We start from the raw sequence: 12,817 nt of genomic DNA, 5'->3' as shown, positions 1-12,817 counted from the left end.
GATTCAAGGAAGATGCATTAACAGCTTAAGGGATACAGATGACAGAGCATTCTTTGCTGAAAGCAAAGAGGACTTGAAACACTTACTGATGAAGATCAAAGACTAGAGACTTCAGTACAGATTAAACCTCAATGGAAAGAAAATGAAAAACCTCACTACTGGCCCAATAAGAAATATTAAGATAAGCAGAGAAAAGGTTGACATTGTCAAGGATTTCATTTTATGTGTATCTACAGCCAACACTCATAGAAGCCAGCAGTTAGGAAATCCAATGATGTATTCATTGGGCAAGAGTCCTGCACAAAGACCTCATTAAAATTTTGATGAACACTGATATCTCCCTGACTCAAGTTATGATATTTTAAAATGCCTCATATGCATGGGAAACCTGGACAATGACTGGGCAAGACAATGAATAAGAGAAGAATTGGTACCATTGCATTATGGTATGGGCTTAGAATATTAAGAATATCATGGAAGAATTGTGAGAATGCTCCTGAGAAGCAAGGATGGGAAGATTTCGTCTCTTGAACATTGGGCACATTATCAAGAGGAACCACCCCGTAGAGAAAGACAGCTTGCTTCATGAAACAGTAGTTTGGATAAAGAAGTGGAAACCCCTCAATGTGATGGGTTGACACATTGGCTGCAACAAAAAGAATGGGGCAGAACCTGGCAGTGTTTGGTTCGATTGTACACAGGATCCTATGATTTGGAACAGATGCAACAACACCTAACCTCACAACGTTTGTTTCTATAGCATTCTAAAGTATTGTCCCCTATTATCAGAGTATTATCCCTGACTATCATTTGTCTAACAATTACTTGTCCTTTGAGCTTAGCATTCAACTAATGACTCACCTAAAGATAGGCAATTCAAACGACACCCAGAGTGGTCACAGAAGGGAGACATGACTGTGGTAGTTACATAATCTGTTGTCAACTTGAGACTATTAAGAGTGAAGGGGAGGAGGTTAGCCTGTCAATCAGGTCACAGCTTGATCACCTCATTTGGAGACACCACGGAGATAAATAGCTCACTGGAGGCAGGACACACACTCACTCCCTGTAAGACATTCCTGCTGACAACACACATGGAGCTACCCTAGAGTCTTAGAGCTGGAGGAGCCACATGGAGATCCCTGTCAGCATTGAGATGGTTCCACCGCCAATGGATCCACAACTTTCCATCCACTGACCTTGATCTTCCTGCATTCGGTGTCATTGCATGTGTTGTCTGAGTCTGAAGAGAAATTTATAGATTGGTATCAGACATAGGGGCTAATAATATTGGACTTATAGACTTGATCTGGACTGGGCTGGGGTGTTTTCTTAATGTACAATTGCTCTTTGATATACAGCTCTTTCTTACACACATATGAGCGTCCTGGATTTGTTTCTCTAGTCCTGGATTTGTTTCTCTAGTCAACCCTGAATAACACCATGACCATGTGATTCTGAAAGGTCACCACCTAGAAAACCTTCTGGATGGATGGATGCATTGTGATAAGAGCTGTAAGAACCGCCAATACAATGATTAAAAAAAAGAAAGAAATGGTCTTAGAGAAACAAATCATAGACACTCATATGTGTATAAGAAAGAGCTTTATATAAAGAGTAATTGTATATTAAGAAAACATCCCAGTCCAGCCCAGATCAAGTCCACAAGTCCAATATTAGCCCATATGTCCAATACTATCCTATAAATTCCTCTTCAGACCTACACAACACATGCAATGACACTGAATGCAGGAAGATCACAGGCCAGTGGGTGGAAAGTCTCATGAATCCATTGGCAGTCGAAGCATCTCACATTGGCATGGGTCTCCATGTGGCTCCTCCAGCTCCAGGGCTCTGGCTCCATCAGTGTAGGTCCAGGTGACTTGTCAACAGGAATGTCTTGCAGGGAGTATGTTTGCGTCCCACATACGGTGAGCTATTAATCTCCGTGGCACCTCCAAAGGCTGTCATCAAGCTGAAATCTGATTGATAGGCTAGACTCCACTCCTTTTCAAGTTGACAGGAGATTATGCAACTGCCACAAGGTGTGAGTTTTACAATAACACTGTCCCATTTATTGTATATATATACATATATATATATAATTGCAACAAATATACTAAAGAATTAATAGTGTGAATGTATTTACTTATATTCAATTTGATCTTTATCTTAACATATCCAAAAAGTGGATAAAGAAGATTGAAGAAGAATTGATGCATTTAAATGGTGGTGCTAATTGATCTGTCTTGGAAGAAGTACAAACAGAGTTCTCCTTGGAAGCAAGGATGGCAAGACTTTGCCTCACATACTGTAGACATGTTGTCAGGACAGACCAGTCCCTGGAGAAGGACATTAGGTTAGGTAAAGTGAGGGGCAATGAAAAAGAGGAAAGCCCTGGATTATGTCCCAATAAAACTGTTTATAAAAAAAGTAAAAAAGAGGAAGGTCTTCAAGGAGATGGATTAACACCATGGCTGCAACAATGGGTTCAAGCTTAGGAACAATTGTGCGGATGGTGCAGAACCAGTCAGTGTTGCGTTCTGTTGTGCATAAGCTCACTATGGGTCGCAACTGACTCAGTGGCACCCAACAGCAACAACAACAACACCCTATTTTAACCTACAAAATCCTCCTAGTTTTTCATTGTTTGACTCCACCAGCAGGCTCCACAGGAGAGAGATGAGCTTCTCAGTGACTATAAAGATTTACAACCTTGGAAACACAAAGGAGTTCTACTCAGTTCTATAGGGTCACTGTGTTAGGCTGGGTTGACTAGAGAAACAAATCCAGAGACACTCATATATGTATAAGAAAGAGTTTTATATCAAGAAGTAATTATATATATCAAGGAAGCATCCCAGCCCCATTCAACGCAAGTCCATAGGTCCGATACTAGTCCTTAAGTCCCTCTTCAGACTCACACAGTCACCTGCAATGATGCGGAATACAGGAAGATCAGTCTTGTGGATCCAATGGCGGTGGCTACATCACAGGGCTTGCAGCAACCAAGCTCAGCCAGCAGTAAGGTGAAGGCAGAAAGAGAGAGAGACAGAGAGAGAGAGACAAAGAGAGACACACAGAGAGAGAAAGGTTCCCAGGACCCACAAGGAAGCACCATCAGGCTGATTGACAGGCTAAACTCCACTTACACTTTTAAATATCTTCAAGTTGATATGAAATTGTGTATCTACCACAGTCACTAACAGTCAGAATCGACTCGGTGGCGGTGAGTTTAGCTTTTACTTTCATATTTTGACATAAGCAAGAGAGCTATTCCCAGGAATTTACTCTTCGTCCTGTGAAGAAGCAAATGACTCACTTATTACTCATACTTCCTCAAATCCTTTCCTTTCCTCAATCCAATCAGAACGTTATTAAAGTATATAAACTTTGCTCTAACTCCCGTACCTAAACAACTCAATTAATGATGGATTTGGAAGTTTCACTCCTTGCTCTGCTACCCTGTCTTGTTTTCTGCATCTCAGCACCTGCCAGGGTGGATACAGAGTGCTGAACCAGGTACTACCTTTTACAAATATTTGTGGAGCTTTAATTTTGCAATAAATATTTTGCATTTACTAAAGAATACCCATGAAAGAACATGAACATTTTGACCAGCAGGGGTTTTTACTGCCCCTATAGCAGGAGGAGCCCCCACGGTAGAAATTACATGTTAAAAGAGCTCTCACCTAACACAAAAGCTTAACTGGAAAAGTTTAGCCAAGGGAAAGAAAGGAATCAATATGAGTTTAATAAGACAGGAAGATGAATGTGAAGAGACAATGGCAAGGCCTGGAATCAATTAAGTCAAATAATATCCTGTGTTACACGTGCAACTGAAATAGCAAAAAACAATATGATCCTGAACATATAGCCGATTTCAGCAGGCAGGGTGCTTTTTAAACAATGTTTCCTTAATCAAGCTGTCTCAGTTACAGGGTGGGTCACAGACAGCTAACCAAAAAGTTTCCTTCTAGGGAATGTACGTTTGCCCTAATAGGGGGCTCATCACCATGGCAACTGGTGGAAAGGCTGACACATAACAACTAGTTACTAGGCCAACCATAAGTCCCTATCACAGATCCTTCTCCCAAACATTCTTTTCTCATTTCCTCTTCCACCACTGATTACTTCCTCCATTCCCCACTGCGCTTCTGCCAGATAGACCCTGACGGTTGGTCCCCACCAGCCTGCACCCCTATCCAGTGGTCTGCTCCCAGAGCTCTATCCTCAGCACCTAAGTTCACGTGCTCAAGACTCGCTAGGGATACGCTGCATTTAGGCAGCGATTGCTGGGGGCGGGAGTAGATTGCTGGGGGCAGGAGTAGATTGCTGGGGGCAGGAGTGGATTGCTGGGGGCAGGAGTGGATTACTGGGGGCAGGGGTGGATTGCTGGGGGCAGGGGTGAGTCCTGTGACTGAGGGATAGGCCCCTCAGGGGTCACCGTCACAAAAAACAAACCTGGTGGCCTGTGAGGCTGTCACTAACATGTGATACCATGACAGGTCATTTTTATGGACTTTCAATGTTTACGTCTAACAATGCGTTTGCCATTTCAACATGTACATCAGTGATATTAAATGCCTTGATCACGCCGTACAACTACCACCATTTCTAAAAACTTCCATCATCTTCCAGAGAAGCTTATCACCCTCAACCAACTCTCCCTGGCCCATCAGCCCTTTCCTACTTCTTCCCCGGGTAACCACTGATAAATATTGATCTCTATTTTCGTAGTCTCAATATTTCATGTAAGTAGGATCACACACTATTTGCGCTTTTGAGTTCATGTAAGCTACAGAATGCACGAGAACTTCACTTCCCATTCTGCATCGCTTAGTATGAACTTGGTAACGTACTGAAGGTGACATCTTAGTCACACACTGTCAGCTATCCTGAGCTAACAACATTCTGATAAGATCCTCAACTGCATGTCCCATGGGCTCTGTTTCAGGGCCAACCTTCCAAAGCAGCTGACAGGGCTCGAAGGGCAGCAGACTCCATCCAGTGGTTATCCCCATGGGAACACACAGGCTATTTTAAGAAGGCTTTATCTTAAAACCCATCACTGTGATCAGTGCTAGCCTAGGAAACAATGAGACAAGGAGAGAGTTACTTCTCTCACATCCAGAGATTCCCCTTCTCTGGGGAATAAATGGGTTTTACTACTGTACAAGTGTAGTTAGGGAAGCCTAATAAATGTAGTTATTAAGAAAAAATAAATGTAGATATTAATAATGAATCTTTAGAAAATATCTTGCTAACAAATCCTCTTTTGTTCACGTTCACACTTTATATAAATATTGCGAACTGCTCAAGGGCAAAGACATAAAAAAATCACTGTCAATTGAATCTAGTACACTGTCCAGCACCAACTGCTTCATTAAAAGGTTTGGTTCACATTCATTATCTACCTGAGGGAAGCCGAAACAGGAAACAGCAAGGTTTCCATGTTTGCAGTTGCACTAGCTGTGTGGTCTGGGACAGTCACTAAAGCTCAACGGTCTGTATCCATTCATCAGCTTAGTATCTGGAATGAGATGCTCTCTTAGACCCCCTAGAAGCTTCAAGAACGCCAGGACGCCATCTCATTACCCACTAGGAGGAGTCACAGAAACATGAGTGGCTCCATTTTGCCACTTAGAGATAAAGCAAACACTTTAGTATGGAGAGAAAGGATTGATTCCTCTTCTTCACTGAACCCAAAATGACAGTGAAAAATAGAAGGACATTCTGAAGAGCCCAGCTGCTGCAGATGACGAGTGTGCTTGGGTGATAACCGAGAGGTCGGGAGAAAGCCCACCCAGGGGCATCTCAGGAGAAAGGCCTGGTAGACTGCTTCCAACAAAAGGGAGCGCAGGGGAGTCACCGACAACCCTATGGAGCACATGCTAGACGGACAGACAGGGATAGCACGGAACACAAAGGCAACTGGAAAATCACGTGTATTTTTAAATTTTCCCATTAACCCAGGCCCCCTGGATTAAATGTTTTCTGGCATAAATCCATACAATTTGGGAATTTGGAAAGAAGGATATGTGATTTTTAGAGAAGGATATGAGTATATGTATATATTCAGTATAGATTTAATGTAGTAGGATCATATATCATTAATATGTCATATTTATTTGTATACTAAATATATCTTAACTATATTATATATGCACATGTATATTGATGGCTTGAAAACACTGGACCATTTCTAGCTTTTCAGGTAAAAGGGAGGCAATAAACATTTGTTCAGGAAACAAATGTATGGCTACATCACCTCTGTTGCAAGATATTTTTCAGAATACAATGTTTACTCATGATCAGTAAGATTCCAAGCCCCTCAATTGCGCTTTATTTGATAAGGTTCTATGCCCTTTGAAGACTTCTTAAACACTAAAGTCCATTGAGCTACTTTGCATGTAGGCGCTCCCTCAAACTGAGTATAGTATAAATCCAAAGACAACCACGCACTGTTGACGCATTGGGCTGCCAGCCCTGAAAGACAATTCGTAGTATTTGCAGTACTAGTCATGTCCATCTCCACGGCCGTGCCCAATGGCGTCTGCTGAATGGTGGTGGGTGGAATGTGAGTGATGGTCAGAGTGTCCCCTAGATTAAATGTTTTCTGGCATTTCTCAGAGGAAGAGAGCAGTTAATCTGCATTTAATTTTTTAAACTGCATTTCATCCTTTTCCTGCTCGACAAAGCCACACACAGTAAAGATGAAAAAAATCCTGCTGCTCATGCTACGCATTCTTGTACCAATTCTTCTGAGCTGTTCTTCCATTTCTGTTTAGAACAGCTAATCTTCCACAAACCTGGACTGAGTACAAGAGCCACATCTTCCACATTCCTGATCACACAAACATAAATAAGGCCTGAGCACCATTAACCCCTTGGACAACAGCATTTTCCTGGCTACAGACCTAAAGACGGTTCAGGAAACATACGATATCTATTTCCTATTCATTCCAAAGAGTTCGTGACAGGGAAGAGCTACCAGAAAGCTCCATTTAAATAGGGTTTGGCCAAAAATTTTTAAACAATGAATGTTTAAGTCGGAAATTTTTCATCTTTATCAGCACAGACAGTTATAAAGAGGATCTATTTCTGTATTCTACACCTTCTGGAACTATGAGGTTGTTGCCAAAGTCCTGTGTTTTTAAAACAAATCTCTAAATTGTCTGGCCCCAGCTTTGGGGAGTGGGTAGCTCTCATGGGAAGTAGGCAGTTGTTATTACAGTGGCTAACAATTTGCCTGGTTTGCTTTTTCAAGGTAAATTCATCTGCCATATTTGGGTCCTATTGGAGCAGGGGAGGGAAGGGGCTACTAAGTTTTCATTAGACCTCTGTCATCTTAAGAGTAAATACCAAGTTTTAGACGGACAATTTAGTCTTTTCAGTCTCGAGAAGTTAACCGTAACACAAAATTCCAGGCAATTGGGTGTGGTATGTTTACAAGAATCCCCCCAGAGGTCCCGAGCAGTGTCTTGTGAGATACACCTTCACATTTAACAGGTCTGTTTCAGAAAGACCCTCTCATGTAAGTTTGTCCTCAGACAGTCAAAAGCATGTGCTGATTCTAACTGTAAGTGTATTCTCGTTTTATTTGAACATTGAAAGACTGAAGGTCAATGAGACAAAGCAGAGCTGGGGTCATTCAGGGGAGGGGCCAGAGCATGACTGCATGCCATGGCTGTCCTGAGGATGGAGGGCAGCGGTAGTCTTCGTTTGGGGGGTCCTCTCACCATTGCTATGTCTCTCCCAAACTTCCTACATAGCAGGGGTTCTTAGTTCATTTACTCAGCTGTGAAATGGAAGGTTGGCGGGCCTCCATCCAGGAAAGCCTCTGAAGCAAGGCCAGGTGATCTCTTTCCTTGTCTGTTTGTTTCTCTCAGATAGGAGCATGCATGAGAATCAACTGGATGAACATCAAAAGACTGGTGCTATAGGTTTGACATGAGGCCCCCCCCCAATTGCAGGGCTAACAACTTCTCATCGGAGGGATGGAGATGCGGCAGGAGGCATACATTTCCTGGGAGCACCATCCTCTTCCTCAGCTACCAGCACAAGGAAAGCACCACATCAAAGAATCACGGCTTTCTATGTCTGAGTAAAAGGACAAGTACTGAAGCAAGATTTAGATGAGATGTTTAGAACTTTTCAAAAGTTTAGATGAGACAGATACTGTATTGGCATGGAATGGCATAGGATGGTAGGGAAACTAGAATCTTCCGGTCAGGAGGTTATTGGAAATAGGGACAATCTTCATTTCAATGCGGATCTGTAGAGTGGGTGCATTCAACCATTCCTGGTGGGTAAAATCCTACTTTCCTTGCTACACTAGACGTTCATAGATTCCCAATCTTATTTGGCCTACTGCTTTTCATGGGGGGGGAGAAATTACTCAGTGTGCCTCTGGCTATGAAAAACGTTTGTACTATAGCCCGTAATCCATGATAAAGTGTAGGTATCTGCTTTTGCAGGCCCCTGGATCATTTCAGCACCCCACCCCTACCCCCCAGGGGTTGTGGGAGGTGCTCACTTTGGAAAACACTGCCCTAGATGAGACATGAAGACCCAAGCTTTTCTTTTTAAAAATCACTTAGCAAATCCAATCCCAGTTAGAGAATATAAAATGTCAATCAGCTCCCTTTTCTCCGGTCTTTACTAATTCTAGGTACTTGGGACCACCAGGGAGCTTCTGGACCAGATGCACAGTCATAGATGATCCCATTTAGCTCTTCTACAACGTCCTCACCCAGGTGGGACCGAGGGACAGGGCTGGGATGGACTCCCATCCTGGCGTCTCTGGTGTTGAAATCTCCCGGGTAATTCACGGCTCTTCTTGTTTTCCAAGACGGGTTTTGGGAGACAGTAGCTTGCAGAGTCTGCAGTGCAGCCACAGCAGATGCTGGAAGGACCGACAATCCTCACTCTGAAGACAGTCTCACAGACAACGTCGAGAGGATAGTAGACAATGAGAAGGTGAATGCAGAGACATCATCCTAACAGAAGGATCTCTAGCCGTTGCCCACCTGGCCTTCCTGGATCAGACAGCTGTGCCTATCATACTGCAGGGACTTGCTGTGCTTACAAAGCAGAGACTCCAAACCCCACTGAAGTTTTTCTACAATCTTTTAAAAACAAGGCACAATTTAAAGATCAAAATCGACTTATTGGGAAGAAGAGAAAAATCGGTTGCTATTAGAGGTTTACGTGATTAAGAGGCACTTGGTTGCCGTGGCTTTTGCCCTCCTTTTGGAAATGAAAGAACCTTCAGGATCAGACAACTTAATTCTGGAACTGCAGAAGAGAACGTATTTTCCTTGTTTTGAGTGCATCACAATTGCTATTTAATGAGTATATTCTGTGCAATCTTGTTCTCAGATTGTCTTTAACTTGTTTTTTAAATCACTCAAATAAAATGGTAAAATGCCATTATTTTTTTACAAAAGAATATGTTGTTAACCCAGAGGGTAAGAAATTACATCTTTCTATAGACTACTCCCACATAACCCCTTTGCTGAAATCACATTGCCTTCTAGTTGTCAGGACCAATAGTAATAAGAGTGCTTCAGAATCATAAAATACATCATAAGCCAATGATACTCGTTTGTACAACCACAGGATGCATACATTTCTTTGCAGCCTAACACTTAGGGTGAGATGGAAACAAGTTAGAATTTACACATGAGAACAGTTACATACATTTTCGTTAAAAGGTAAAGAATTATCAATGGTGTTTTTACACAGGAAAGAAGCTGATTAGAAATCTTAGAAAGAGGCACCCAAGAGCCCTCATGACTTGAAGGATTGCCAGTGTACTTTTTGTCTCACGGAAGTGAGTTGCACCGAGCCATTTGTACTGCTCTATAGACTAATTAGCTGTTTATTTCTCATGTTGTATATATCTATCTACATAAATATATATACAATCCTTTAAAAAAAATCTTAGAAAGAGGATTTGGGAATTTCACTTACAGGTTACCATGCTACCAAGAACCTTGGTGGTGTTGTGGGTTAAACTTCAGGCTTCCAGACTGAGATAGGAAGAAAGGTCTGGCGATCTACTTCCAAAGGTCAGCTAATAATCCCCCGCCCCCACCCCGGACTCACACAGAGTATTGTTTGACAACAGTATTATCACATGAGCCTTGGTTGGAAGGCACTACAATAGACAATGGCCCCCACAATGGAGTTAAACATACCAATGATAATGAAGATTGGGTGGGAATGGACAATGTTTTATTCTGTTGCTCACAGGGTCACTATGAGTTGGAACTGATGCTATAGATGACAACCGTTATGCTTAAAAATCAATTTCATCATACTGTACTGCCTAACAATCAACACAACACATTGCCCAGCCAATGCTCGCATTTGACGCTCCTGCTCGCCAACATGTGAGGATTAGGGGAAAGAAGCCCTGTGTTATGGAAATCCACAGAAGAGCACTTGCTGCATGGTTCCAATCCTCCAGGAGGCCAGCATCAAGTGGTTAACTTGATGTGTTTAGCTGGCTTCACGGAAAATATTCTCAATGTTAATCCTAAAAGGCCTCCAACCGCATTGCGGAGCCTGCATCTCAGACGGCAATAATCCCTATGTGGGAAAGACCACATTCTACTCAAGGGGACACGTCACACTTGAGCAGTAATGAGACTTAATGTGAATATAGTCATGTGCCATTCCAACGGGAGAGAAACATCCAAATTTGCCTTCCACAATGAGCTCACCAAGTGTGGGAACTCTTACTGCGACATTTTTCACCTAGTAGCATGCCTACAAGGTTAACAGCCTTGGGACTCGGACTAGACTATTTTATGGTCCCTTCTGGCCCCACCCCCACCCCCGACCCCCACCCCGCCAACCAAAAGTGCTTTTGTGGAGCTTTAATTTGCCTGGCATGGCGTGACAAGTGGTTTTCTGAAATGGGAAAGCTCTTTGAACCAAATAGCTACAGTGTTTGTTTTCTCCCGTCAGAGTGAAACACGTGCTAATTGAAACGCACTCATTCTTCTTACTTCAAACCCCTGTAGAACTCTGTGGGGCTAAATTTGGTTTCCATCCAGAGTATCTTCTGCATCTATATAATTAAAATTCCATGCATCCTAAGCCATGGAAACAGGGAAGCTGGACAGACTTGGCTTTTTAAATAAACCTATCAGAGAACCATGACAAATGAACATCTCAGTGTCTCCGACGAAAAAGACTTTCAATTTTTGGAGCAAACGGCACAGGTTGCACAGATACGGAGCACTTTGCATACCTGTATGTCAGTGTGTGGCTTCACAGTCCAACAGATAAAATTTATGAACTGCGCATTGTGCACGGTATTGGCAGTGAGCTCAGCCACCATCAAATGGTGACTGAAGACTTGGCGACAAAGCTCTGTCCCTCTGTTAAGACCTGGGGGACAGAGCCTAGTTGAAGCTAGCAGTTCATGAGCTTTCTGTATCTGTCTACAATATCTAATAGAATCTCTAACTCAAGGATGGAAAGTGGAAATCAGAGTAGAAAATTAACTCCATCAGATCAACAATGGAAACAAAACCTACTGCTGCCCAACTATCTCTAACTCATAGGGGGTCTGCAGTCTTTATGGAAGCAGACAGGATGGGTCCCAACTGCTGACCCTTAGGTTAGTGGCCCAATACCATAGGACAGGGGCACATATGCACATGTGGCTCTGGAGCAAAACTGACCATGAAAATTAAGTGATCATAGTTTCATTGGTAAAATGTTCAAGGGATATAATGCAGATAATGATGATTTCATTTGTAAATATATATTTAAGGCTCTTGAATAATTTTTAAGTTGTGAGGGATGGGATTGGCTCTTCCATCTTGCACGTTTGCCAGCTCCTGCATTGCAGTTATATAAATAACAGGGCTAGATTTTGAAAAATAGCAACATTTAGAATTTAATCATAATAATCATAACATGCACTCTAGAAAATGTTGTTGCTCTAACTTGACCTGGATGTGAGTGTAAAAGTATCAGACTGGTGGTAGAGGAGCAGGTCTCTCTAAGTAACAGCAGGTTTAGGTTCCCAGAAAAATTGCGCAACAAACAGATAGTCCCACATCCCCTTGCACCCTGTTTCTCCAGCCATCTTAACATCTTTCATCTGTATGGTAGATTTGTTGTAATTGATTCAGTACTCATTGAGGAATGAGTACTGATTACCATTAAGTAAAGTCCACAGCTCACATGCATTTTTTGTAGATAAATACTGTACGAGACCACTGTTATAATAGGAAAACTCAAGACAAAGATGTTCATACCAAAAGAAACAGACTTTGGTGGTTACCAGGGTGAGAGGGGAAGGGAGAGAAGGGGAAATAAAAGAGAAGGCAAACAGGTGTTGACTTGGGGAAATAGTATTCAATCACAGAGGAGAGAGAGAGGTGCAGGGCAAGCAATTGAGAGGGTTGATAAGTCATTCTAAGTTGTTGAAAACAAAACTGATGATCAGAAAGGTTACCCCCCCACCAATTCACAATAAAAAGTGGTTAAAAAGAGAGGTTTGAGGGGCTGCCCCAATCCCAACTACTTGGACAACTGCTCCTCCCCCCAGAAGAATTTATTTCAGAGGACAGCACTGAAGCTGCAGCTCAGGGAGAAGGACATGTCTGACCAGAGCCCACGGGATCAAATGAAGGGGGAAGAAGAGAAAGTGGAGCACATCCTGGCCCACCAAGCCTTGAGGATGATATTCCCGCTCAGAACAGCCAGTCCACAGAGAAGACCATGTGGCCAGACCCACTATGAGACATGACCTCCCTCACTGACCCATAGCCCTACAGGGGACAACACT

General features: G+C 42.6%; 1 protein-coding gene and 1 pseudogene across 1 annotated transcript in view; one reads left to right on the top strand and one right to left on the bottom strand.

Moving 5' to 3' along the window:
• LOC105979450 overlaps nt 1–9,205 on the top strand; it is a 22,988-nt pseudogene extending 13,783 nt beyond the window's left edge.
• BMP6 (bone morphogenetic protein 6) overlaps nt 1–12,817 on the bottom strand; it is a 192,316-nt gene that overhangs the window by 56,979 nt on the left and 122,520 nt on the right. The gene's annotated exons all lie outside the window — the stretch shown is intronic.

This window comes from Echinops telfairi, unplaced genomic scaffold (assembly GCF_000313985.2).
Source record: "Echinops telfairi isolate 266 unplaced genomic scaffold, ASM31398v2 ScPeMD7_655;HRSCAF=1070, whole genome shotgun sequence".
Taxonomy (NCBI): domain Eukaryota; kingdom Metazoa; phylum Chordata; class Mammalia; order Afrosoricida; family Tenrecidae; genus Echinops; species Echinops telfairi.
The sequence above is the reverse complement of the archived record's forward strand: the minus strand, read 5'-3'. Positions and strand labels throughout refer to the sequence as shown.